This window comes from Bufo gargarizans, chromosome 1 (genome assembly GCF_014858855.1).
Source record: "Bufo gargarizans isolate SCDJY-AF-19 chromosome 1, ASM1485885v1, whole genome shotgun sequence".
Lineage (NCBI taxonomy): Eukaryota > Metazoa > Chordata > Amphibia > Anura > Bufonidae > Bufo > Bufo gargarizans.
Window position 1 is genome coordinate 741,973,600 of NC_058080.1, and position 26,245 is coordinate 741,999,844.

General features: G+C 45.7%; 1 protein-coding gene and 1 pseudogene across 1 annotated transcript in view; one reads left to right on the forward strand and one right to left on the reverse strand.

The window, feature by feature from the left end:
* The window catches only part of LOC122924958, a 93,498-nt pseudogene extending 73,988 nt beyond the window's left edge, over positions 1–19,510 (reverse strand).
* The window catches only part of LOC122924966 (zinc finger protein OZF-like), a 212,771-nt gene that overhangs the window by 180,535 nt on the left and 5,991 nt on the right, over positions 1–26,245 (forward strand). The window lies entirely within an intron of this gene.

Below are 26,245 nucleotides of genomic sequence, written 5' to 3' on the forward strand. Positions count from 1 at the left end.
GGATGATATCGTTATCCCCAGCACCGACTGGGAAAGTCACCTACCTAAAGTACAGGCTGTAGTGGACTCCCTTAAGAAAGCTGGCTTAACCGCTAACCCAGAAAGTGCACGATAGGGTTAGAAGAGTCCAAGTACCTGGGGTATGTAACTGGGCACTGAATGATCAAACCTTAGGTGAACAAAATTGAGGCAATTACAGTCATGTGAAAAAATTAGGACACCCTTTGAAAGCATGTGTTTTTTTGTAACATTTTTAATAAAAGGTTATTTCATCTCCGTTTCAACAATACAGAGAGATTAAAGTAATCCGACTAAACAAAGAAAACTGAAGAAAAGTCTTTTCAAGATCTTCTGTAAATGTCATTCTACAAAAATGCCTATTCTAACTGAGGAAAAAGATAGGACACCCTTGCCCCTAATAGCGAGTGTTACCTCCTTTGGCTGAAATAACTGCAGTGAGACGGTTCTTGTAGCCATCTACCAGTCTTCGACATCGGTCTGAGGAAATTTTACCCCACTCCTCAATGCAGAACTTTTTCAGCTGTGAGATGTTTGAGGGGTTTCTTGCACGTACAGCCCTTTTCAAGTCACCCCACAGCATCTCAATGGGATTCAAATCTGGACTTTGACTTGGCCATTCCAGGACTCTCCATTTCTTCTTTTTCAGCCAATCTTTGGTTGATTTACTAGTATGTTTTGGGTCATTGTCATGTTGCATGGTCCAGTTCCGCTTCAGCTTTAATTTTCTAACTGATGGTCTCACATGTTCTTCAAGCACCTTCTGATACACAGTAGAATTCATCGTGGATTCTATGATGGTGAGCTGACCAGGTCCTGCTGCAGCAAAGCAGCCCCAAACCATGACACTTCCACCTCCATGCTTCACAGTTGGTATGAGGTTCTTTTCTTGGAATGCTGTGTTTGGTTTACGCCAAACATGTCCTCTGCTGTTGTGTCCAAATAATTCAATTTTGGACTCATCTGTCCAAAGAACATTATTCCAGAAGTCCTGGTCTTTGTCAACTTTATCTCTGGCAAATGTCAGTCTGGCCTCGATGTTTCTCTTGGAAAGCAAAGGTTTCCTCCTTGCACACCTCCCATGCAAGTTAAACTTGTACAGTCTCTTTCTGATTGTAGAGGCATGTACTTCTACATCAACAGTAGCCAGAGCCTGCTGTAGTTCTCGAGATGACACTTTAGGGTTTTTGGAGACCTCTTTTAGCATCTTGCGGTCTGCTCTTGGGGTGAACTTGCTGGGGCGACCAGTCCTGGGCATGTTGGCAGTTGTTTTGAAAGCCCTCCACTTGTAGACTATCTTCCGGACAGTGGAATGGCTGATTTCAAAATCTTTTGAGATCTTTTTAAATCCCTTCCCAGACTCATAGGCTGCTACAATCTTTTTTCTGAAGTCCTCTGACAGCTCTTTTGCTCTCACCATGGTGCTCACTCTCACTTCAACAGTCAGGAGCACACCAAACTAAATGTCTGAGGGTTAAATAGGGCAAGCCTCATTCAACATGCAGAGTAACGATCTACTAATTATGTGCACCTGGTGTGATATACCTGTGTGAGATCTGAGCCAATTTAAGAGGGAATACATGTGAGGGTGTCCTATCTTTTTCCTCAGTTAGAATAGGCATTTTTGTAGAATGACATTTACAGAAGATCTTGAAAAGACTTTTCTTCAGTTTTCTTTGTTTAGTTGGATTACTTTAATCTCTCTGTATTGTTGAAACGGAGATGAAATAACCTTTTATTAAAAATGTTACAAAAAACCACATGCTTTCAAAGGGTGTCCTAATTTTTTCACATGACTGTAGGAATTAGCCCCGACCTGTCACTACACGGCAAGTAAAGTCGTTCCTGGGTATGGTGGGATAGTATATGAGGCTTGGCCCCAATTTTGCTACAGTTGCCGCACCATTGACAGGCCTTTTGAAGGGACGCAAGTCAGTGACGGTTCAGTGGAATGAACAGGCAGAAAAGGCTTTCTCCGCTTTGACGTCTGCCCTGTGTGGGTCCCCGGTGTTGGTGACGCCCGACTTCAAGAGGGAGTTTGTGGTACAGACCGATGCCTCTGAAGTAGGCCTCGGAGCTGTACTCTCTCAGGACATCAATGGGGAGGAACATCCTGTTGTTTTCCTGAGCCAAAAGCTTTCCCCAGACGAGACTAGGTAACAGTATAGTGGAGAGAGAGTGCCTGGCCATCAAAAGGGCACTCGAGTCTCTCCCCTATTATCTGTTGGGGAGAAAGTTTGGTGACCGACCACTCCCCTCTCAAGTGGATGAGCCAAGCCAAAGAGAGGAGTGCTCGGGTCACCAGATGGTTCTTGTCGTTACAGAACTTCAAGTTCTCAGTGGAACACAGGGCAGAAAGGTTACAGGGAAACGTGGATGCCCTGTCCTGGGTACACTGTCTAGCGAGTGTTCACCCCCTCAGGGTTGAACAAAGGGGAGGTATGTGGGAAGGCGCAAGGGTCCGTCATTGACGGAAGGTATGTGTCACTGAGATTTCTGGCCTTGGTGAGGTAAGAGCCGGTAATTTCATGTGTCAGCGGCAGCTAGTGCTGGTTAACATGGTTTTGCTATTTAGTATGGCTGTAAAGCCGATCCAGGTCGGCTCTTACTGGGAGAAGCCAAAGTGCAGGGTGGGTGGCTTCTCCCCACGTTCCAGGCCGGGTCTTGGTTTGGGCTATAAAACACAGGCAGCACTGTCAATTGGGAGGAATTTACTCCTCTCTGACAGTGAAGCTCTGTCAGTCTCTGTGTTGGGACCTGGGAGTTTGGGTCTGCTACCTTGTTGGCGTGAGAGCAGGTGGTTTCTGCTATGTCCAAGGACTTCTGCATTGCTGCATGGTGTGAACAAACACCAGACTCAAGGTGACTGTTTTCCTTGAAACTGACTTTTTGACCCTGCTCCCCCTCCTCATGTCACCCCACTAGTGACCCTGCTCCCCCTTCCTCCTGTCACCCCACTAGTGACCCTGATCCCACTCCTCCTGTCACCCCACTAGTGACCCTGCTCCCACTCCTCCTGTCACCCCACTAGTGACCCTGCTCCCACTCCTCCTGTCACCCCACTAGTGACCCTGCTCCCCCCTCCTCCTGTCACCCCACTAGTGACCCTGCTCCCCCTCCTCCTGTCGCCCCACTAGTGACCCTGCTCCCCCCTCCTCCTGTCGCCCCACTAGTGACCCTGCTCCCCCCTCCTCCTGTCATCTCACGAGTGACCCTGCTCCCCCTCCTCCTGTCACCCCACTAGTGACCCTGCTCCCCTCCTCCTGTCACCCCACTAGTGACCCTGCTCCCCCCTCCTCCTGTCACCCCACTAGTGACCCTGCTCCCCCCTCCTCCTGTCACCTCACTAGTGACCCTGCTCCCCCTTCCTCCTGTCACCCCACTAGTGACCCTGCTCCCCCCTCCTCCTGTCATCTCACGAGTGACCCTTCTCCCCCATCCTCCTGTCACCCCACTAGTGACCCTGCTCCCCCCTCCTCCTGTCACCCCACTAGTGACCCTGCTCCCCCTCCTCCTGTCACCCCACTAGTGACCCTGAGGAGGGGGGAGCAGGGTTACTAGTGAGGTGACAGGAGGAGGGGGGAGCAGGGTCACTAGTGGGGTGACCAGGAGGAGGGGGAGCAGGGTCACTAGTGGGGTGACAGGAGGAGGGGGGAGCAGGGTCACCAGGGACCAGTCACATGAGTCCATGGCTCCTTAGTGTCTACTACTAATGTCCTTTAGGACTCAATTACACCACTTTCCCTGCACCTACCTACTTAACTAAGACTTAACTTTTATTTCTTATTATTTAATACTTATGGTGTAAATTACTGATTTTGTTAAAATTCTCAGTGATCACTGGCCATTTGTATATCCCTTTAAATCACCCTGTCAGGACTGTCATCTGACTGGGTTTCGATACACACTTTTACTAGCAGGCTGCGCGCTTGCCTGTATTTTGTGTGTGTTCAGTGCAATTCATTTTATTATACTGTTATGGCCCAGTGATAGACTGCCATAAAATTCAGAGCCTCACGCTGCCCCCCGACATGTTTCGCCGTATCACGGCGTCTTCAGGGGTTAGGGCAGAGTGCTACACTCTGCCCTAACCCCTGAAGACGCCGTGATACGGCGAAACATGTCGGGGGGCAGCGTGAGGCTCTGAATTTTATGGCAGTCTATCACTGGGCCATAACAGTATAATAAAATGAATTGCACTGAACACACACAAAATACAGGCAAGCGCGCAGCCTGCTAGCAAAAGTGTGTATCGAAACCCAGTCAGATGACAGTCCTGACAGGGTGATTTAAAGGGATATACAAATGGCCAGTGATCACTGAGAATTTTAACAAAATCAGTAATTTACACCATAAGTATTAAATAATAAGAAATAAAAGTTAAGTCTTAGTTAAGTAGGTAGGTGCAGGGAAAGTGGTGTAATTGAGTCCTAAAGGACATTAGTAGTAGACAGTGTTGATTAACACACCACATCTCTGCTCTTAAAGGGGAAGTACAGTTATCATGGCTCCTTAGCTCTCCAGCGGCCCTGTCATGTTTCCCAAGGTCCTCGGAAGTGCGCTCCGCTCTCCTTACAACAGCCACCCCGGTAGCCGGCCCCTCCTTCCAGCTCCCGCCGGTTTCCCCTGCTGCAGGACCTGTATATCTCCAGTGCGCGCCTATACCAACCAATAAATAAAGCTCTTTGCTGTAAGGAGCTTTGCCATTGGTCATTTCAGGCACAGGGGACCAGCCGTATACGCCAGTGTCGATGATAACATAACGCTGACCGCGGCATGTATGGTGTTTGCGGAGGGAGGGGGCTCCCTCTCCAACCCCATATGCCCCCATTCTGCAGTCACAGGGGGCCGATGACTGCTAAGGCTGCCCGATGCATTACATAGGCATTGGAGCCTTCCAGCCACAGAAACCTATGAGACCCTGAACCCAAGGGTATATGTATTGTAATGCATTGTAGAGGGGATCAGACCCCCAAAAGTTAAAGTCCCAGTCATTTTTTCTTCATCTGACCTCACAAAAAGCATAATATCAAGCAAGCAAGTCGGATGTACTCCAAAATGGTGCCACATAAGGCAATCGACAAAAATTTTTAAATAATATGGCTCTCAGAGAATTGTGACAAATGCTTTTATTGTGTAAAACTGAGCACAAAAAAATAGACACATTGGGTATTGTCGTGTCTGTAATGACCGGCTTTATAAAAATATTAGGTAACCTACCCCTTTAGGACACCTCACCTCACAAAAGGCATACTATTAAGCAATCAAAAAGTCATTGCTCGGGGGTTCCATTTCTTATTTCACTCTAGAGCCTCTACAGTTGTCAGCACCACATTGGGCCTCAGATGCGCATGGTGCCCTTTTACTCCGGAGCAAAAGATTAGAGCCACATGTAGGGTGTTTCTAAACCAGGAAGGAGGGTATAATAATAACAGTGCTCACTTATCACACTGGGATACAATGGGCACAACATATTGGGCAGTGAAATGGCTTATTTGTGTAAAATTGCAATTTTCACTTTGTACCATCTGCTGAGCTTTAATTTTTTGCAAAAAACCTGTGGGGTCAAAATGTTCACTTCACCCATTGGTAAATTCTGTGAGGGGTGTGGTTTCTAAAATGGGGTCACTTCTTGGGGGTTTGTGTTATTTCCCCTCAGAACCTCTGCAGCTGTCCGCCAGTTCTGTGTAAATCAAATAAATTGGCCCCTAATGCTCTCTCTTCTGAACCCTGCGGTGTTTCCATACAGCAGTTTCTGACCACATATGGGGTGTTGTCATTCTCGGGAAAAATTAAGTAAGAAAATTGCAGGTGCTTTTTCTAATGTTACTACTTATGAAACTACATATAACTGAAATACAATGTCATTTTTCATTTCATGTCCCCATTTAAAAAAAAAAATTCTATGAAACACCTGTGGGGTCAAAGCGCTCACTACATCTATTGGAAAATTCCTAGAGCGGTGTAGGTTACAAACATGAGGTCACTTTTTGGGTCTTTCCACTATACTGGTACCTCAGGGTGTCTTGAAATGCAACATGGTGTCAAAACCATTCCAGTCAAATCTGCTCCCTGAAAGCCATATGGCACTCCATCCATTCGGAGCCCTCCCATGCGCCCATACAGCAGTATATGACCACATATGGGGCGTTGCCGTGTTTAGAAGAAAATGGGTAAGAAATTGTGGGGTGCTTTTTGTCCTATTACCCTTTATGAAAATGAAAAATTTTTGGGGAAAAAAATATTTTTCATTTTAAAGGCCCAGTGTTTCTAAATTCTGTAAAACGCTAATTGCGTTAAAGCACTCCAAAAATTCCTAGAAGGGTTGTTTCCAAAATAGGGTCACTTTTGGGGGTTTCCACTGTAGCTCATCGTGTCTTCTATTATGACATGGTGTCCAAAAACCATTTTAGCAACATATGCCCTCAAAAAACCATATTGATCTTCTTTCCTTCTGTATCCTGCTGGGTGCCCCTACAGCAACTTACAACCACATAGAATCAGGGTTAGAAATATTGAGGTTTGTTTTGCAGTTAACCCGGGCACTTCCTTGCCAGGAAAAATTGATTAAAATGGAAAAGCTGCAAAATTTAATTAAATACAATTTTTAAATTTCACCTCCATTTTGCTTTAATTCCTGTGGAACACCTAAAGGGTTAACAAAGTTTGAGGAGTGTAGTTTCTAAAATGGGGTCATTTATGTTCATTTTTTTTTTAGTTCAACTTTTTTATTGAAAACATTTTCATAAAATGATCAGCAGAACTGTTATTGCAAAAACAATTCAATTCAAGGTGGACGCAGCCACCAGGGACATTGATATTTCCATAAACAAGGTTTCCATTATCATGGATTACATGTAGCAGTCACTGAGTATAAGTCATCAATAGAACTTACAAATCAGAAACAACAAATATTGAACACAGGTCTGTCTAATCAGGAGGCTCAACTACAGGAGGGACCCTTCCGATAGTATATATTTATCTATACGACCACTCCTCTCTCAGGGGCCATCTGTTTAAGGGACATCTACCTAGAAAACTTCGGGTGGGCTATCCAGGAGTTCCAGGTATGTCTGTATTTTACAGGAGGGAGCATTGAGGATGGAATCATCTTCTCATAACGGCAGGTGGTGTTTAGCTCAGTTACCACCTCCAAGATATCTGGAGGACTCGCTTTCTTCCAATGGCGGGTTATAACCAGTTTAGCGCTGAGTAAGATGTGCCCCACTATGGGCCTATACGACGGGCACAAGCGCCGAATGCCCAAGAATAAGAGAGCAAGTTCCGGGGAGGGGGGGGATGTCCTGACCCGACACTTCCCCCAGCAATGCAAACACCTGCTTCCAGAAATCCGTGATAGCTGGGCATGCCCATAAAACATGGAGCAGAGAGCCTATGTTTCCACAGCCCCTCCAACACAGGGGAGAGGATGTAGGATATATGATATGTAACCTTTGGGGTGTAAAGTACCAATTTAATAAAGTCTTAACACCAGCCTCATAATGAGTGACACATCTAAAGTTAGAGGTTAAGAAGCCCAATGCAGAGGACCAGTCATCCCCAGAAAATGTAGTGCCCAATTCTCGCTCCCATTTCTTGAATGAATTGGACTTGGCAAATTTAGATTTTTCTCCCATGTATTCATATATACGTCCTGTTGCCCCTTTTTTCAGCAAGCCCTGGGAGCAATAGAGTTGTAGGATCCCTGTATGAGTGGGAGGGGACTTCGTGATAATAGATGCTAGTAAGTGTTTAACCCTGAGATAATTGAAGACCTCTCTAGCCGAAAGTTGGAACATTTGCTGAATAGAGGTGTATGTTCATTTTTTTAAGCTCTATGCCTATATAACCGTGCAATGGGCCCTGAAATATTTTCAAGTACAATCTGTGCCCTGAGAGAAACTGGCTGCTCCTTCTGGGCCCTGCCATGTGTGCCGGCACCGGAATAGGGCCACAACGAGAATAGGTCTGAAAATGGGAGAAGTAGAATGATAAAATATCCGGTGCATTTCTTCATTTTTATGTGTACTGTTCAAAAAGTCATCTTTAAAAAGGACACATTTGTGAAAAAAAATATGCAATTTTAATTTTCACTTGCTTTTAATTCATTTCTACCAAAAAGATAAGGCCCCTTAGAGACAAGCGGTTGTAAGACTTCAAAATTGTTCAAGAATGTAAAACATTTTTCAAAAGTGCTTCTAAAATAAAGTAAACATATGGTAATGTATATCTGTAAGGCAAATTGTATAGGTCTAATTTTACCACCTAAATAAAGTATAATATGTGAGGAAAAACCAATGTCAGAATTACTTGGAAGTGCAATAACTTTAATGAGTTCTCTGATAAAGTCACACATGCCAGATATCTAAATTCTGGCTTGGTCATTAAGGCCTTTTCAGGGCTGGTCATTAAAGGGTTAAATTTGCACACACAATATGAAAACCACTTCTCCAGCCATACCCGTTACATGCTACGGTAATAAGCGATCCGATCTATTAGCCGTCTCCGGTTCTGTCATCAGAAAAATAAAAAATGTTCCGGGTCTTGAGGTGCAGCCACACAAAAACATACATTTTTAAAACAGGTGTTTATTATTATGCAAGAATAACGTAATAAAACCAATATAAATGTGGCATCATCATAATCGTAGTGACCCACAGAATAAATGTATCATATTAGCCAATGAATGCTTGTAGCAGAAACATATCACCCATGTGGCACGTGACCCTGTGACAGTGGCTACAGCAGTCACATGCCCAGACATTGGAAGTGATTAGCCAGAACCCAGTGGCGGGGACAAGTTAAGTATGATCACTACCACAGGTCTGGCCACTATGTGTGGTCTGATATAACAAGTTAAAGGTGGACAAACCCTTTAAGACAATGATTAACCTAATATGTTAAAATATATAAAAATGGTTGCAAATTGTTCCTGTGTGATATTGGTCACGGATGTAGTAGGGGAGAACACCAAAAGACAACAAGAAGGAAGGGAAAAGCTACTAGGCCTCACCGCTAGGGAAGGAAAAGGGTCACCACCTATAAAACCCTGCTCCTGGCCCTAACTCCTTTCCGTATGGGCACCTCTCGATGGTAGAGATGCCCATACACAGGAACCTAGAAAACCCTGGTGGCCCTCAGACGCCCTAATATTAATGACAGGGCAGAGACAACCCGCTCCTTCCCTGGTGAAGGAACCAGCGTCTCGCTGAGGCCTAGTAAACAACAAAGGTGGGGGGGGGGGGGGAATACAAAACAGAACAAGTGGAACACTTAACTTCTGAGGCTGATGGATGATGGACGAACGGGACTTCACCACGAACCACACTCCAGCTCTTCCAAAAACGAAATGAAGCTATCCAGAGCAAGGAGTGATGGGTAAAGTCAGACTTAAGAGGGGGAGGTGAAGGTCACATGATCCACACCTGAACAGGCTGTGTGGACATACCAGCAACACACAAAGTGAAACCAAAAGAGGCTGTCAGATAACTAATGTGCAGATATTCTTTCCAACCTTCTCAAACCTGTCACCGGCGTGACAGATATCCATATATAACTTTATCTGAAAAGTGCTTCCTGCATTCTGAGTCTCTCCTGTGTGACTTCTCTCATGTATTTTTTTTTTTTTATAGTATCTGTTTATTAAATTTTCAAAGAGAAAAACAACCCTTTCAAGGTATAACAGTACAAAGACAATCACATTAGCATAAGTAATCCAGTGGTTTCCACTGAGCAAAGTCCATGTCCTTATTCAGAACTGAATGTACAGGTAGTTTGGTGGTGAAACCTCAATATTAAATGCAAAATGTTCCATCACAGTGACACGGACACACATTCAAACCAGTCACTCCCCCACGGGACCAAACAAGGAAATATTACTCAATCAAGGTGTTACTGTTTGTGCATTAATCCAAGGACCCCATATTTTAAGGAAACGGTCAGTGGTTGTCCGATGTTCGTAAACAAGCTTGTAAAGCCCTAGATCAGAATTGACCAACTGTGGTTAGTTGTTTGGTAAGTATTTTAGGGGTCTTCCAGTTTAGAAGGATAGTTTTCCTTGCGTAATATAGAAGCAGCCTGTATAGTTTCCTACCATATTTTGTGGGGATAACATCATTGACTATTCCCAACAGACTCGTCTTTGGCGTGCAAATCTCTGGAAATCCTAGTTTAGTGTTTATGTAGGCATGTATCTCTACCCAAAACTCCTGGATAATCGGGCATTGCCACACCATGTTAAAGAAGTAGCCTTCATCACATCCGCAGCGGGTGCACTGAGGGCTAGCCAATCTGCGCATCTTAAATAATCTACCAGGTGTATAGTACATTATATGTAACTATTTCAACTGTATAAGTTGATCTCTGGCACTAACAACCGTGGATCTCCACGTGTGGCTCAATTCCTTCACATGATGGGCCTCTAGATCCACCACATCTCATCTCCATTTGACAAAAAATGTATCAATCGGAGAATCTTGCACAGCCATTAGTGCTACATACAAAGTGGATAATGGTTTATTTAATTAAGCCCTTTTTATTTCCGCCTCCACCGGGTTACATTCCAACCTCAGAGGTCTGTTACCGAACTGAGCACTGGATTCTCTCATGTATAACAAGACTCGATTTCCGTGTAAAACATTTCCCACATTTTGAGCATGAAAACGGCTTGGCCCCTGTGTGAATTTTCTCATGTTTAAGTAGATCTGATTTTTGTCTAAAACTTTTCCCACATACTGAACATGAAAATGGCTTCTCTCCTGTGTGAATTCTTTCATGTGTAACAAGATATGATTTCCGTGTAAAACATTTCCCACATTCTGAACATGAATATAACTTCTCTCCTGTGTGACTTCTCTCATGTCTAACAAGATGTGCTTTCCGTGTAAAAAATGCTCCACATTCTAAACATGAAAACGGCTTCACTCCTTTGTGACTTTTCTCATGTATAACAAGAGCTGATTTTTGTGTAAAACGTTTCCCACATTCTGGGCATGAATATGGCTTTTCTCCTGTGTGAATTCTCTTATGTATAGAAAGATGTGAATTATATGTAAAACACTTCCCACATTCTGAACATGAATATGGCTGCTCTCCTGTGTGACTTCTCGCATGTGTAATAAGACTTGATTTCTCTGTAAAGCACTTTCCACATTCTGAACATGAATATGACTTCTCCCTTGTGTGAATTCTCTCATGTGTAACAAGATGTGATTTCTGTGTAAAGCATTTCTGACATTTTGAACATGAATAAGGCTTCTCTCCTGTGTGACTTCTCTGATGTATAACAAGATGTGATTTCAGTGTAAAACATTTCCCACATTCTGAGCAGGAGTATGGCTTCTCTCCCGTGTGAAATACTCTGTGTGTAGAAAGACCTGAGCTTTTTGTGGACTCTTTATCAAAGTAAAACCTTTCACCCCCTTTCTGAGCTGTACTTGTGGTTAAAATCTGCGATTGGTCAGAAGATGGTTCTTCATGATTAGGGGGATTATATGAAAGATCTGTTCTGTGACGTCCTGGATGAACATTAGGGGTAATGAGGTTTTCTTCTGAAAAGTTCTCCATGATATCATCATCTTCTAGAGATAACATGACGTTTTCCTCAGAATTGTTACTGGGGTTTTCTGTGAAGATAAGAATTGAAAACTTGTGTCTTTTTCCCAAACTACAGAGTAGACAAACTTATAGCATTACTATTTGGCTGGAAGTTGAGTCAGCAGGAAGGAGAACTATAGGCCATTTATTTCGAATCCACTCCTGGCTTTGGCTAACAAAAAAAACTACACTTGTTATTTCAATCTTACGAACTTCTACAACTTCCTGACAAAGTCCAGGATTCTGGTACTCTAGGTCATGACTTTTATTACATACAGTAAAAAATGACTTGATAAAAAAAACTCAAAAATGTGAAAAGCCCGACCATGACTGGCACCCAGTCCTGCTCTCGGCATGGCACATTTTGCCCTTCAACACTAACTATAGAAGTTCACAAGGATTACTGATCTGTCACCATTCAACAGAAACTGCATCCATTATCAAACAGATATTAAAGAGGACCTTTCACCAGAATAAAACTTCTAAAGTAACTATACAGGCATGTAGAGCGGCGCCCATGGACCCCGCTGCACTTACTGTTATACCTGGGCGCCGCTCCGTTCTCCAGTTATTGCCTTCGGTATCTTCACAGTTAGGCCCCACCCAGGGGAACCTGCCGTCGGCTCATTCTCCCATGCTGTAGCGCTGGCCAATCACAGCGCTCAGCTCATAGAGAACGGAGCGGCGCCCAGGTATAACAGTAAGTGCAGGGGGGTCCCTGGGCGCCGCTCTACATGCCTGTATAGTTACTTTAGAAGTTTTATTCTGGTGAAAGGTCCTCTTTAAGCCTGGTGTACTCATTAGAAGAATCCAATAAATATTTGTACAAACCCATAAAATAAAATGAACATTTTCTTTTTACTGCAGGATAAACACGTGTGTCTTCAGCAGCAGCAGAGGAGGAGGTACATTGAAAGGTAAAGGAGCCTGTCAATTATATTATAGGTGGACACACAGGACTCATGAGAACGCTAATATTCTAGATGGACTCATAAAATGCTTATTTTTATATCAGCCATTCTAATAGTGTTTCAAAGTCAGTACACCGGCCTCATCAGATGTAAGAGACCAATTTAATACTACATGTATTTAATATTGTTATGGAGCAGGTCCGGTACCTTATACTTTTTATATTTTCCCTGTCACATTACAAGACTCGCAACTTTTATATTTTTCTATTAATAAAGCTGTATAAGGGCCTGTTTTTTGTGTGAACTATTGTGTTTTTTCTTAATGGCACCATTTTGGGGTACATATCATTTATGTTTTAGTTTTATTAATTTTTTTGTTGTCTCCATGACAGCACATATGAGACTGCCTTCTGATAGAACAGGAAAAAAAACAAAAAACACAGAAATGTTTAAAACTCCACCCCTCCAGAGTTTAGTCCTGTTAAAGCAAGCAGATCAGTGAGGTGCGGGGAGCTCCTCTGGGATTCTGAGCTGAAGACATTTTACTCTTTCTAGGCCAAGGTCAGATCCGACGGGCAGAGGCATTCCCTCCTCATGTTGCGGCCTGGTCCCCGTCTATACAGTCACTGTAGCCCTAATGAAATTCCCTCCAGTGGTGGCCCAGGGGGCTTCATGCAGAGAGGCAGCATGGGACCGGAGTAAGGCCTTGGTGATCACATCAGACTCAGGGGTCAGAACGTGCCCTTTCCAGTCTTCACAGTCATAAAGCACATGATCTTTTATAATGGCGCCGGGACTATTACCTACAAACTTGCCTTGTGGACAGGCCATCTTTGGAGCTTCAGCACGAGTGTCCCAGCCACACAACGCTCAGTGTTGGAGCCCTCTACAACTCAGACTGTTATGACTAGCTTGACATCAGGATGTACAATTTGTGTCCACATGTGATAGGACTGATAATTCTCTCCACTGTGAAACAAAATCCCAGAAATGTGTAATTTCCCCCTATTCCTTTGATTCCCAGAGTCTTTCCGATGTTCATGAGGAGGACTGCACTCTAATTCTCATCATGCCATACTGACCCAGGAGGAATTTGTTGGGCTTACTGAAAAATCTGCTTAGAAAAACCCATTAAACTCCCCTTATCTCCAGGGTTGTTGACCCAGGGTCCAGTCCGCTACCAAAAATGTACAAATTCTGCAGTTATCAGCCTGGAGTTTGAGAAATCCATCCTGTTACCAAATGGCATATCTGAGAGTGGTGCAGAACTTACTATGTAGTAGAAAGTCTACCACCTCCAAAATTTTCCTTAAATATGGAAAAATAATTGCTTCATGTTGTGGGCAACAAAAGAATGAGGATTCTCCAAATATCCCCTTGGGATTAGATTTTTTTTACAAGCTGTCCATAGATCTGAGCTTTTTCCATAATACGCTTAAGATCCAAGTCTCAGCCTTGAGTGCTTTGTAGAACACCAGTCTGTTGAAAGACACTTTCTAGACTCCTTGGAGCAGCTGACAGGTTTAAAACAAAAATAAAAAATCTGGTCCCTCTTTGGAACCTTAATGTAGTTGTGTTATATATGACTTCTCCTCTCTAGATTCAATCTCCATGAGGTTTCTTACACTTCAGACAATTTCCTCAGTAGTGATTCCTTCAGCGAGGAGAGTTAGTGAGATACAAGCTCTCGTTATTCAGGAACCTTTTCTCAGAATCACTGATGAAAGCTTATGTTTTAGTTAGACCTGAGTTTTTTACCCAAGGTATCTACCTCTTTCCTTCGGTGCCATGATGTCATAATTCCATTATTTTTGTGCTAACCCAAAGAGTATTCAGGAAACAACCTACCATAACCTCAACGTCAGACAGGCCGCCCTGCAATATTTAGAAGCAACTAAAGACTGGAGGTCCACATCAGGGTAGGAAAGCAGCAGAGTTCCAGATGGATTTCTTTAGCTATTTCTGCAGCTTACACAGCTAGTGGCGAGATTGCCGTTGCTCTTAAATCCCATTAAACCAGTACAATGTCTGTTTCCTGGACCGAGAACAAATCTGCATGGAAGAGAAGTCATACCTTCATCAAGCACTACAGTTGCAAGAAAAAGTACGTGAACCCTTTGGATTGATATGGATTTCTGGACAAATTGGTCATAAAATGTGATCTAATCTTCATCCAAGTCACAACAATAGACAATCACAGTCTGCTTAACTAATAACACACAAAGAATGAAATGTTACCATGTTTTTATTAAACACACCATGTAAACATTCACAGTGCAGGTGGAAAAAGTTTGTGAACCCCTAGACTAATGACATCTCCAAGAGCTAATTGGAGTGAGGTGTCAGCAAATCAATGAGATGAGATTGGAGGTGTTGGTTACAGCTGCCCTGCCCTATAAAACACACACACACCAGTTCTGGGTTTGCTTTTCACAAGAAGCATTGCCTGATGTGAATGATGCCTCGCTCTAAAGATCTCTCAGAAGACCTACGATTAAGAAATGTTGACTTGCATAAAGCTGGAAGGGGTTATAAAAGTATCTCCAAAAGCCTTGCTGTTCATCAGTCCACGGTAATACAAATTATCTATAAATGGAGAACGTTCAGCACTGCTGCTACTCTCCCTAGGAGCGGCCGTCCTGTAAAGATGACTGCAAGAGCACAGCGCAGACTGCTCAATGAGGGGAAGAAGAATCCTAGCGTGTCAGCTAAAGACTTACAAAAGTCTCTGGCATATGCTAACATCCCTGTTAGCGAATCTACGATACGTAACACACTAAACAAGAATGGATTTCATGGGAGGATACCACAGAGGAAGCCACTGCTGTCCAAAAAACATTGCTGCACGTTTACAGCTTGCACAAGAGCACCTGGATGTTCCACAGCAGTACTGGCAAAATATTCTGTGGACAGATGAAACCAAAGTTGAGTTGTTTGGAAGAAACACACAACACTATGTGTGGAGAAAAAGAGGCACAGCACACCAACATCAAAACCTCATCCCAACTGTGAAGTATGGTGGTGGGGGCATCATGGTTTGGGGCTGCTTTGCTGCGTCAGGGCCTGGACAGATTGCTATCATCTAAGGAAAAATGAATTGCCAAGTTTATCAAGACATTTTGCAGGAGAACTTAAGGCCATCTGTCCACCAACTGAAGCTCAACAGAAGATGGGCGTTGCAACAGGACAACAACCCAAAGCATAGAAGTAAATCAACAACAGAATGGCTTAAACAGAAGAAAATATGCCTTCTGGAGCGGCCCAGTCAGAGTCCTGACCTCAACCCGATTGAGATGCTGTGGCATGACCTCAAGAAAGCGATTCCCACCAAACATCCCAAGAATATTGCGGAACTGAAACAGTTCTGTAAAGAGGAATGGTCAAGAATTACTCCTGACCGTTGTGCGCGTCTGATCTGCAACTACAGGGAACGTTTGGTTGAAGTTATTGCTGCCAAAGGAGGTTCAACCAGTTATTAAATCCAAGGGTTCACATACTTTTTCCACCTGCACTGTGAATGTTTACATGATGTGTTCAATAACAACATGGTAACATTTAATTCTTTGTGTGTTATTAGGTTAAGCCGACTGTGATTGTCTATTGTTGTGACTTAGATGAAGATCAGATCACATTTTATGACCAATTTGTGCAGAAATCCATATCATTCCAAAGGGTTCACATACTTTTTTTTGCAACTGTATAAACTTGAGGTTTTTGCTAATAAAGATATGGCCTTTGGACTCAAAGACCTTTGTGCTATAACCCCACCCTGGTCCTTTGTTTGTTCTCGGATGTGTTTTCGTGGAGATGATAAAGCGTTAGACTTACCAGTAATTCCGTTTCCTGGAAGTCTCCATGACAACACAGGGGATTCCAGCCCAAATTTTTCTTCTTTCTTTTTCCTTTCATGTTTCTGTCTTTGGTGGTTCTGTTAAAATACACTGGAGGTGAAGGGGAGGGTGGTCATTTAAACCAGTATTCCTTTCTTATCCTAACAGGGAAAGAAAGTCTTGGATGTGCGGTCATGGAGACTTGCAGGAAACAGAATTACCAGAGAGTCTGCTACCTCATTGAATTTTTTTTTTTAAATGTGCTAATAATTTATTAAATTATTCATTGGTAAAATCTATTGAACTGTGCCTCTGGCACGGCCTATTAAATACTTATGGCTGGTCTGGAGGAATTTTCTAGGCCCCTGCGCGCCATTGTACCTGACTGGACCAATAAAACTGTGAGGTGCTGAAGGCCAGAAAGAGGGAGCCCCAACATCCTGTCAACCACTTAGATGTTGCTACATATATTATGGCCATTACCATCATGGGTCATTAAAGGGATAAAGCAGGAGTCCAGTGTATTCATGAGATATTGCCTCCCCCCACCCTCATAATACTGATGCTAATAGGGAGAAGGATGTCAATCAGCGGCAGGTGGGCAGTAAGAGCCTCATCTCCGGACTCCTAGCACTCACACTGCACTGCCACAATCAGTGACTTCTCCAGAACTACTGCAGATTCACACATATGTGATAGACCAGAGACATCAGCCGGTCACCGCTCAGAGAGGGGGCATAAGGGGGGAAAGGTTCCCTTATAGACCCTTATAGGAGACCCCCAGAAGACATGTTCCCGGAGAGCTGTATAGTGGGCACTAGATTATAGACATCAGCCTGTCACCGCTCAGAGAGGGGGCATAAGGGGGGAAAGGTTCTCTCCATAGACCCTTATAGGAGACCCTCAGAAGACATGTTCCCGGAGAGCTGTATAGTGGGCACTAGATTATAGACATCAGCCGGTCACCGCTCAGAGAGGGGGCATAAGGGGGGAAAGGTTCCCTCATAGACCCTTATAGGAGACCCCCAGAAGACATGTTCCCAGAGAGCTGTATAGTGGGCACTAGATTATAGACATCAGCCGGTCACCGCTCAGAGAGGGGGCATAAGGGGGGAAAGGTTCCCTCATAGACCCTTATAGGAGACCCCCAGAAGACATGTTCCCGGAGAGCTGTATAGTGGGCACTAGATTATAGACATCAGCCGGTCACCGCTCAGAGAGGGGGCATAAGGGGGGAAAGGTTCCCTCCATAGACCCTTATAGGAGACCCCCAGAAGACATGTCCCCGGAGAGCTGTATAGTGGGCACTAGATTATAGACATCGGCCGGTCACCGCTCAGAGAGGGGGCATAAGGGGGGAAAGGTTCCCTCCATAGACCCTTATAGACCCCCAGAAGACATGTTTTGTAAGCGCTTCTATATAGGAAAAACTATTCGCCCTCTATTCGAGCGCATTCGTGAACACATTGGCTCCATTCGATCAGGTAGAGGCAGTCCACGCCTCATCGAGCATATTCGCACGGCCCACAACGCTCATCCACGTTGCCTCTCTTTTGCGGGCGTAGAGCATGTCCGTCCCATCCCTCGGGGTGGTGACCGGCATTGCCTGCTCCTGCAGAGGGAAGCTAGGTGGATTATGCGGACGGAGGCTATGCATGCGGTGGGAATGAATGACAGGAGTGATATGTCGGTGTTCCTGTGAGTCGCATGCGCTCGATATAGAGGAGCTATTGTTGCGCACATGCCCTAAATATAAGCGCACCTCCCCCTTCCCTATATTGGTGAATCTATTTATAAATGTGATTAGGTGTAGTTGGTGGCGGGGGCCACAAACTGTGACCGCTTGCATCATTACTACTCATAAGATACCATCCTGATATTACCACTATAGTCTCAATATACATGTTGTGCTGCTGCACTATATACCCCCTGATGTCCGCTTTCTCCCTAGATATCTTCAATGTTGGTGCTGTCTTTTTTCCAGTATGTTTGTATTATGACCGAACCTGTTGGTCGCATGTATTTTAGCTACGTCATATCCGTGGGAGCGAGATAGTTGCTGACGGCGTCGGCCGTCCCCCTATCCACCTGCATAAAGCGCACGCATGCGCGATGACGCATTCAGTGGCCTGAGGAAGCGCGATCTATCCTCTTGTGATATAAGAGGCTGGTGCTCCTCCATTACATGTCACTGCACACACGTGTATACACTGCACATGACGGCTCTTACCCTGTGATATAAGAGGCTGGTGCTCCTCTATTACATGTCACTGCACACACGTGTACACACTGCACATGACGGCTCTTACCTTGTGATATAAGAGGCTGGTGCTCCTCCATTACATGTCACTGCACACACGTGTACACACTGCACATTACGGGTCTTACCCTGTGATATAAGAGGCTGGTGCTCCTCCATTAGATGTCACTGCACACACGTGTATACACTGCACATGACGGCTCTTATCTTGTGATATAAGAGGCTGGTGCTCCTCCATTACATGTCACTGCACACACGTGTACACACTGCACATTACGGGTCTTACCCTGTGATATAAGAGGCTGGTGCTCCTCCATTAGATGTCACTGCACACACGTGTATACACTGCACATGACGGCTCTTACCTTGTGATATAAGAGGCTGGTGCTCCTCCATTACATGTCACTGCACACACGTGTATACACTGCACATGACGGCTCTTACCTTGTGATATAAGAGGCTGGTGCTCCTCCATTACATGTCACTGCACACACGTGTACACACTGCACATGACGGCTCTTACCCTGTGATATAAGAGGCTGGTGCTCCTCCATTACATGTCACTGCACACACATGTATACACTGCACATGACGGCTCTTACCCTGTGATATAAGAGGCTAGTGCTCCTCCATTACATGTCACTGCACACATGTGTACACACTGCACATGACGGGTCTTACCTTGTGATATAAGAGGCTGGTGCTCCTCCATTACATGTCACTGCACACACGTGTACACACTGCACATGACGGCTCTTACCCTGTGATATAAGAGGCTGGTGTTCCTCCATTACATGTCACTGCACACACGTGTATACACTGCACATGACGAGTCTTACCCTGTGATATAAAAGGCTGGTGCTCCTCCATCATGGCCTCCTTGTACAGGTCCTTGTGTCCTTCTATATACTCCCACTCCTCCATGGAGAAATAGACAGTGACGTCCTGACACCTTATAGGAACCTGACAACACAATGACACCGTCATCACCCAGACCCCTCCAGTGCTGTTACTGGAGAATATCCCAGCATTCCCAGCAGTGTCACCTCTCCAGTCAGCAGCTCCATCATCTTGTGGGTGAGTTCTAGGATCTTCTGCTCATGTATCAGGGGGTGAGGATGAAGCTCTGTGATGGGGGGAGGGGTCCTGCTCCGCCCTCCTGACTCCTGGAGATGGATGATGGGAGTCACACAGTCCCCTGATGTCTTCTTCACTATTGTGTACTCCTGTGGATGGAGAGAGACACTTAGGGAATAAACCCTTCAGGGGCCATGTGCTCTCCTCCGGCCCTCTCCACCTGGTACAACGTGCCTACTTACCTTCTCATGGCTCCTACAACATGACTATTGGTCACTGGTCACATGACACATCACTCACCATACTGAGGGCTTATCTTCAGGTTCTCCAGGACCCTGGACTCTTCCTATCACTTCCTATGATGGATTCTCCTTCCCGATGTCTGACTTGTTACAGAATACAATAAAGAGGAGAGAAATCTAGAAAAGTTTACCTCTCCGCTCAGCAGGGAGATGATCTCCAAGGTGAGGTCTAATATTCTTCTGCTGATCTCCTTCCTGTCCATCCTTGGTGGCTCTTTCAGGAGAAGAGGAGAGAACTGGAGAAGCTGGAGGCTTCAGGTAATTCTAGGACCTGGGGTGATGTCATCATCATGTGATCTTTGTTAAAGTTCAGCCCCGCCCCCGGCACTGGTCACATGACGGTGACATCACCCCCCAGGTTCTTCCCCTCCCCACTGCTGAGCCCCGCCCCCTGCACTGATCACATGACGGTGACGTCACCCCAGGTCCTTCAGCTCTGGCAGTGCAGCAGATACTGGGCAGGTCCTGGTCGGTAGTCAGGGCTCTTGTTCTCTCTGGTATCAGCCATTCCTCCAGCCTGCAGGTAAGATGATCTGTGAGGAGACAGTGTGGTGGAGAGCTCAGACATGTCACCTCTGGAGATTCTCCTCCATTACACACAATAAGTCCTTCTCTGCTCCTCAGCTTAGTATGATGGGGGAGGAGTGGGGATAGTGGGGGTTGTCATCATTCTCTGGCCCCTGACTGTCCTGGTTAGGGGCCCCTGCCTCCAGGAGGAGAATGAATGGAGGGGGGCCCGGCCTGAGCTCAGCTCTCTCCAGTCTCTTCTCTAGGAGTTCTGGACACAGCTGAGCACAGCCCAGAGGTTGGACCTGCATCTATCAGACATTTATCTCCTGTGGAGCCACCACAGATCTCCATGTTGGGGCCCCTGGAATCCATGTGGCGGGAGCTCTGAGAAGCGGGGCCCCTCCAGGCTCAGGAAGTGCGGTTCTGGAGGTGACATCTGGTCTTGTCCCCTGGATGATTTCCTCTCCTCTTCTCATAAAGGCGCCTGCAGTACTAGAAGCCTCCAGGTCTCTCCTCTTCTCCTGAATGACCACCAAGGATGGACAGGAAGGAGATCAGCAGAAGAATATTAGACCTCACCTTGGAGATCATCTCCCTGCTGAGCGGAGAGGTAAACTTTTCTAGATTTCTCTCCTCTTTATTGTAGTCTGTAACAAGTCAGACATCGGGAAGGAGAATCCATCATAGGAAGTGATAGGAAGAGTCCAGGGTCCTGGAGAACGGCCTCCAGACCTTCCAAGTGACGGAGAACCTGAAGATCAGCCCCCAGTATGGTGAGTGATGTGTCATGTGACCAGTGACCAATAGTCATGTTGTAAGAGCCATGAGAAGGTAAGTAGGCACGTTGTACCAGGAGGAGAGGGCCGGAGGAGAGCACATGGCCCCTGAAGGGTTTATTCCCTAAGTGTCTCTCTCCATCCACAGGAGTACACAATAGTGAAGAAGATATCGGGTGACTGTGTGACTCCCATCATCCATCTCCAGGAGTCAGGAGGGCGGAGCAGGACCCCTCACCCCATCACAGAGCCTCCCCCTCACCCCCTGATACATGAGCAGAAGATCCTAGAACTCACCCACAAGATGATGGAGCTACTGACCGGAGAGGTGACAATGCTGGGAAATTCTCCAGTAACAGCACTGGAGGGGTCTGGGTGATGACGGTGTCATTGTGTTGTCAGGTTCCTATAAGGGTTCAGGATGTCGCTGTCTATTTCTCCATGGAGGAGTGGGAGTATATAGAAGGACACAAGGATCTGTACAAGGAGGCCATGATGGAGGAGCACCAGCCTCTTATATCACAAGGTAAGAGCCGTCATGTGCAGTGTATACACGTGTGTGCAGTGACATGTAATGGAGGAGCACCAGCCTCTTATATCACAAGGTAAGAGCCGTCATGTGCAGTGTATACACGTGTGTGCAGTGACATGTAATGGAGGAGCACCAGCCTCTTATATCACAGGGTAAGAGCCGTCATGTGCAGTGTATACATGTGTGTGCAGTGACATGTAATGGAGGAGCTCCAGCCTCTTATATCACAAGGTAAGACCCGTCATGTGCAGTGTGTACACGTGTGTGCAGTGACATGTAATGGAGGAGCATCAGCCTCTTATATCACAGGGTAAGAGCCGTCATGTGCAGTGTATACACGTGTGTGCAGTGACATGTAATGGAGGAGCACCAGCCTCTTATATCACAGGGTAAGAGCCGTCATGTGCAGTGTATACACGTGTGTGCAGTGACATGTAATGGAGGAGCACCAGCCTCTTATATCACAGGGTAAGAGCCGTCATGTGCAGTGTATACACGTTTGTGCAGTGACATGTAATGGAGGAGCACCAGCCTCTTATATCACAGGGTAAGAGCCGTCATGTGCAGTGTATACACGGTGTGTGCAGTGACATGTAATGGAGGAGCACCAGCCTCTTATATCACAAGGTAAGACCCATCATGTGCAGTGTATACACGTGTGTGCAGTGACATGTAATGGAGGAGCACCAGCCTCTTACATCACAAGGTAAGACCCGTCATGTGCAGTGTGTGCAGTGACATGTAATGGAGGAGCACCAGCCTCTTATATCACAAGGTAAGAGCCGTCATGTGCAGTGTATACACATGTGTGCAGTGACATGTAATGGAGGAGCACCAGCCTCTTATATCACAGGGTAAGAGCCGCCATGTGTAGTGTATACACGTGTGTGTGCAGTGACATGTAATGGAGGAGCACCAGCCTCTGATATCACAAGGTAAGAGCCGTCATGTTCAGTGTATACACATGTGTGCAGTGACATGTAATGGAGGAGCACCAGCCTCTATTATCACAAGGTAAGAGCCGCCATGTGCAGTGTATACACGTGTGTGCAGTGACATGTAATGGAGGAGCACCAGCCTCTTATATCACAAGGTAAGAGCCGTCATGTGCAGTGTATACACGTGTGTGCAGTGACATGTAATGGAGGAGCACCAGCCTCTTATATCACAAGGTAAGAGCCGTCATGTGCAGTGTATACACGTGTGTGCAGTGACATGTAATGGAGGAGCACCAGCCTCTTATATCACAAGGTAAGACCCGTCATATGCAGTGTATACACGTGTGTGCAGTGACATGTAATGGAGGAGCACCAGCCTCTTATATCACAAGGTAAGATCCGTCATGTGCAGTGTATACACGTGTGTGCAGTGACATGTAATGGAGGAGCACCAGCCTCTTATATCGTAAGGTAAGAGCCGTCATGTGCAGTGTGTACACGTGTGTGCAGTGACATGTAATGGAGGAGCACCAGCCTCTTATATCACAGGGTAAGAGCCGTCATGTGCAGTGTGTACACGTGTGTGCAGTGACATGTAATGGAGGAGCACCAGCCTCTTATATCACAAGGTAATAGCCGTCATGTGCAGTGTGTACACGTGTGTGCAGTGACATGTAATGGAGGAGCACCAGCCTCTTATATCACAAGGTAAGAGCCGTCATGTGCAGTGTATACACGTGTGTGCAGTGACATGTAATGGAGGAGCACCAGCCTCTTATATCACAAGGTAAGAGCCGTCATGTGCAGTGTATACACGTGTGTGCAGTGACATGTAATGGAGGAGCACCAGCCTCTTATATCACAGGGTAAGAGCAGTCATGTTCAGTGTATACAGTGTAGATTATACATGGAGCTTCTGGGCAATGTCCGCCCCTGTGTGACTTTATAGAGCCTGACGTCGGAGCTTCTGTCAGAGGGAGATTTCAGGAAACCCTCCAGTGTTATTTTCTCCGATCACTAAACCTAGAAGCGAAGGAGCCGAGAGAAGAGTCTGATCTATAGACAGATCTACAGGAGGCCATGTATTCAGTCACTGTGTGCTTGTGTCTCCACAGATGGATCCAGGAGGAGAAATCCACCAGAGAAATGTCCCCGTCCTCTGTATTCCCAGGACTGTCCAGAGGAGAAGGTCCCAGAGAACCCTCAGGTAGATGGAGCTGAGCCCTATACACATCTATATAGGGGGGTCCTGCAGTCATAGAGGGGTCATAGATTGTGGGGGTCTCTTCTGTGGATCTGTTAGATTTCCCTCATGTCTTCTGTATTGTACTGAATTGTTACAGATGACAAATCGGGAAGAACTGATTATTATTAAAGTGGAGGATGAAGAGTGGATGATGGGTGATCCCCCGTGTAAGAGTGAGGTGGAGGAGGACATTCCAGGAGATGTCACCACAGGTATGGAATCATGAATGGGGAAAGTGACTTTAGATTCTGTCCTTGGTGCCTTCAGGGCAGGAGGAGAATCTGATCACCGGCTGCTGCTGCTCTAGGGTTAAGCATCATTTTGGGCTCGTCAGCAGATATTACAATAGATCCAGACATTTTGGTGATTTCCCTAAAATCAAATAAATTAGTGAAGAAATCCCCCAATAATAACAGCGGAGAAGAAAGCTCCTCATCTTACTTCTATATTTCATATATGAGGCTGGGGGTAAGAACTGAGGAGACATCTGACAACACACAAGGTCTCCTGACAACTCTGCACACAAGTCACAGGGGGACATGTTGTCTTCAGGATATTCCTATAGAACAACCTTAGGCTGTGATATCAGCAGTCAGATGTCTATAATCTAGTGCCCACTATACAGCTCTCCAGGAACATGTCTTCTGGGGGTCTCCTATAAGGGTCTATGAGGGAACCTTTCCCCCCTTATGCCCCCTCTCTGAGCGGTGACCGGCTGATGTCTATAATCTAGTGCCCACTATACAGCTCTCCGGGAACATGTCTTCTGGGGGTCTCCTATAAGGGTCTATGGAGGGAACCTTTCCCCCTTATGCCCCCTCTCTGAGCGGTGACCGGCTGATGTCTATAATCTAGTGCCCACTATACAGCTCTCTGGGAACATGTCTTCTGGGGGTCTCCTATAAGGGTCTACAGAGGGAACCTTTCCCCCCTTATGCCCCTCTCTGAGCGGTGACCGGCTGATGTCTATAATCTAGTGCCCACTATACAGCTCTCCGGGAACATGTCTTCTGGGGGTCTCCTATAAGGTCTATGAGGGAACCTTTCCCCCCTTATGCCCCCTCTCTGAGCAGTGACCGGCTGATGTCTATAACCTAGTGCCCACGATACAGCTCTCCAGGAACATGTCTTCTGGGGGTCTCCTATAAGGGTCTATGAGGGAACCTTTCCCCCCTTATGCCCCTCTCTGAGCGGTGACCGGCTGATGTCTATAATCTAGTGCCCACTATACAGCTCTCCGGGAACATGTCTTCTGGGGGTCTCCTATAAGGGTCTATGGAGGGAACCTTTCCCCCCTTATGCCCCCTCTCTGAGCGGTGACCGGCTGATGTCTCTGGTCTATCACTCTGCAGTAGTTCTGGAGAAGTCACTGATGGTGGCAGTGCAGTGTGAGTGCTAGGAGTCCGGAGATGAGGCTCTTACTGCCCACCTGCCGCTGATTGACAGCTTTCTCCCTATTACTGTCAGTCAGTAGTATGAGGGGGGGGGGGGGGGGGGGAGTCCATATCTGATGAATACACTGGGCTCATAATGTAAATGTCCATCATATGTGTAGCAACATCTAAGTGGTTGAGACGAGGCTGGGTCTCCATCTGTCTGGCCATAGACACCCCAAAATGTCATTGTGAGGTTCCAATCAGGTACAATGGCGCCCAGAGGCCTCACAAAGACCCCAGACCTGCTGTGTAATAGGAGACCCCAGCGGTGCAGCCTAATAGATGGCCGGTCAGTGTACTACCGCCAGTAATGCTATGGAAAACTATCAACTGCAAAGCATTATACAAGTGATAAAAGGATCACAGCTTCAAGTGCCCTAGGAAGAAAGACATGTAGGATTCTTCCCCCTCCGCACAAAAAAAAAAAGAAAAAAACCTGTATACAATGAAAAATAACGTCGTTAGAATTGTTCTATATATTTGGTTCAGACACATTTATAACGACCCCTAGAATAAGGAGAACGTATTCATATAGAACAGAGCAGTGTGTGAAAAAACAAAAAGCTGGATTCCGTATTTTTTCCATTTTCCACCCCCAATTTTTTTTTAATTAGTCAATAAATTGTAAGTAACAAACACAGAAAAAACTAAGATAAAAACATCCTGCACGATATGATATGGAAAGTGCGGATGTCCCTGGTTTTCTTTAATGATATGGCCAGGGACATCCGCAGTTTCCATATTATATCGTGCAGGATGTTTTTATCTTAGTTTTTTCTGTGATTTTTTTGTCTATGTAGTGTATGCTTGAGGG